Genomic DNA, 2626 nt, shown 5'->3' on the forward strand with positions numbered 1-2626 from the left:
AAATTAAACAATTGCAACGGCTGGAAAAAAGTGCGGGGGATATAGGGCATACATAAGGGAAGTGGGGGACATGTCCCACACATACCCCGGTTATGCCTTTGCTTGGGGGTGCTACGGGGGTGCTATGACTTTTCCAGGGGGAGCTATAGCACTCCCTAGCGCCCCCCTGGCGCCGCCAGTGGTACAAAACTATCTAAAAGTACCCCAGGCCCGCTATACAGCCGAAGTAAAACCACACATATCTAAGCATGAGCTAAGACAGTCAGAAATAGTAGCTAAACTAAACAGATCTAAGCATGACTAAATGTACAGAACTAAACTAAGTGCACAGGAAGAGAAAGCAAACTAAACAGTACCGAATTTCTAAATGGTAAAAACTGTACAAAGTGGCTGAACTCACTTTAGGTTTTGGTGAGATCCTTTTCTTTGGCACAGGATGAGGAGTTCGGAGCAGAGTTGATGGAGACGGTTACGGCAGTGTTGTAATCGGTGATTTTGTTGACACTTCCTGGTGGACATGCTTGGCTCCTCCTACTGGTGGAGTCAGGCAGGTCCTTTGCACACCTGAAGGAGATGAGGCATCAGATGAGTTGCTGTATTTAAGGCTGTGGTGGGAATCAGATCAGCGCTGGAGCATTGCTTACCTCGTGGTAAAGTCTTCGAGCCAGCTCAGTAACATGCCTGTAAAGTTATAGATTTGCTTACCTGTGTTTTTTTTGTATTCGTCCTCTTAGTGAGTTCCTGTCTGCCTGACGTTCCGGTTCCGTCTGCAACGACCCAGCCTTGATTCCTCATTGATGTTTTTTGTCTTCCTCAACAACCGATGCAGAACCTCACCTGACTATTTAGTAAGCCTCCAATCAGTTGTTTCATTTATCGCTCGTTTAAGATCCTCGTTTGATCACTTACCGTTTCTCCTCCGCTTTTCAGATTCCACTTCCGTTCCAGTCATCTCACTCCTTACTGTAAATAAATACACTTACCTGATATTTCAGTCCTGTAGTCTGTCTTCCACCAAGCTGTTGTTTTCTCTTCGACGTCAGAGAAACCTGACAGGCAGTTTGGGACTCTGTTAGGATACCTACAGTTCACCTTCTATGGAAAGTGTTTCTGACAAGTCCCATTGGGAGGAAACCTTGGGGTTAGACCCTGGACTCGCTGAAGATATTATATGGTAAAAGGACTTTATTTATATAGCGTCTTTCTAGCCAACCAGGTTACCCAAAACACTTTACAACACAATCCATCCACACATTCATTCATACAGTACTCTGCTACATCTCTGCAATGCTAATCTGAATAAATCATTCTATGGAGACTACTCAGTGCTTGAAACTCCATTCATACATCGATGGGGCACACACTGGAGGCAAGGAGGGGTTCAGAGTCCTAACCAGGGACACGTTGACATGTGACTCCTGCCTGGAATCAAACCTCCAACTCTCTCATTAGAGAAAATCTGCCCTAACCACTGATCCACAGCCACCCCTCTCAGCTGGCCCGGGAATACCTTGGAGTTTTGATATAATGCACAGCTCGAATCTACTCTGTTCTTTAATTTTCAATCTGTTTTCTTTGAACGTGGGAAATTGCTACAAATGCAAATTAAAGCCCCGTCTACACTACAACTTTGTACCTGTTATTCCTCTTGTATGCTGAGTTTTGATGAGAATTTTCTTTTCCTCAACTCTTCCCGAGGCGTCTTGTGTCATTACGTTCCTGACCCCACTGAAATCTGATCGTGTGCTGAACTGGTTCAGAACTGACGGGAAACTGTAAACAGTATCAAAAAGAAAGAAATCAAGCTGCAGTTGTTTTTGGAGCATCTGTTCTTTGTATTTGATCTCATGAGCATGGATGTGAGTGGCGTGGCATCAAATTAAGATTTTCTTTTTTTTTTTTTTTTTATATCTAGAATAGAGTAAATGGGGCCTAAATGCAAAGGAAAAAAAAACATGCAGTGATTGTTTTGATTCCTGGTAAAATTAACTTTTACAATTTTCCATCACATTTATAGCTTTAAAATTGAGAATATCGTGATTGACACCTCTGACGATTTTGCCACAGTGAGGTTAAATATACCAAAGAGGAAGTGAGAGCAGAAGAATCAGAGATAATTTCATGTCAAAAACCCCACAGCTTCTACTATAAGACGGAAAGTCCCATTTGCCAGTAACAGGACTCCCATCAGTGTACATTTATGGTGGATGTGTGTGTGTGTGTGTGTTTGTACATGTGCCTGCATCTGATTTTCTTTTAGTTCGTCTTTACTCAGCCGATGCTCCCTTCGTCTATAAATAGCCACCCTGCTGGCTGCGATGGTGGACAGCTTCATTACAGACAATCCCAAGGACATCAGTTGATGGCTGACAGTAACAGCAACGGTGGGCTCAGCAAATGTCAAAATGGCCTCCAGAGTGCAACCCCCCGCCCACCAACACCTCCCTCCCCCCATTTTTTTCTCTCAGCTTGTTCCATCACCTGAGTTTAATAACAACATCCTGGAAATGACGTGTTTCTGTCATCTTTTGTTACTTTTATTACAGTTTAAAAATGTCTAAAAGGGGATGTGGTGTTTTTTTTTTCTTTTTGCCCCAGCTATTAAACCCATCAGACCCCCCCCCCC

General features: G+C 43.4%; 1 protein-coding gene and 1 long non-coding RNA gene across 4 annotated transcripts in view; one reads left to right on the forward strand and one right to left on the reverse strand.

The window, feature by feature from the left end:
* Positions 1–524, reverse strand: part of LOC108233797 (PHD finger protein rhinoceros) — a 6365-nt gene extending 5841 nt beyond the window's left edge. For 2 of the 3 annotated variants that reach the window (XM_017412485.3, XM_017412484.3), the window contains exon 1: positions 401–524. The gene's annotated coding sequence lies outside the window, so the exon portion shown is untranslated. The remainder of the gene's footprint in view (positions 1–400) is intronic. The other variant, XM_017412486.3, reaches the window with a different exon arrangement.
* LOC119617618 lies at positions 513–1903 on the forward strand. The gene is made up of 3 exons (XR_005233955.1): positions 513–650; positions 735–848; positions 931–1903. It is a non-coding gene; the product is annotated as an uncharacterized LOC119617618 (long non-coding RNA).
* Positions 1904–2626: the final 723 nt, after the last annotated feature.

This window comes from Kryptolebias marmoratus, linkage group LG13, assembly GCF_001649575.2.
Source record: "Kryptolebias marmoratus isolate JLee-2015 linkage group LG13, ASM164957v2, whole genome shotgun sequence".
NCBI classification, from domain to species: Eukaryota; Metazoa; Chordata; class Actinopteri; order Cyprinodontiformes; family Rivulidae; genus Kryptolebias; species Kryptolebias marmoratus.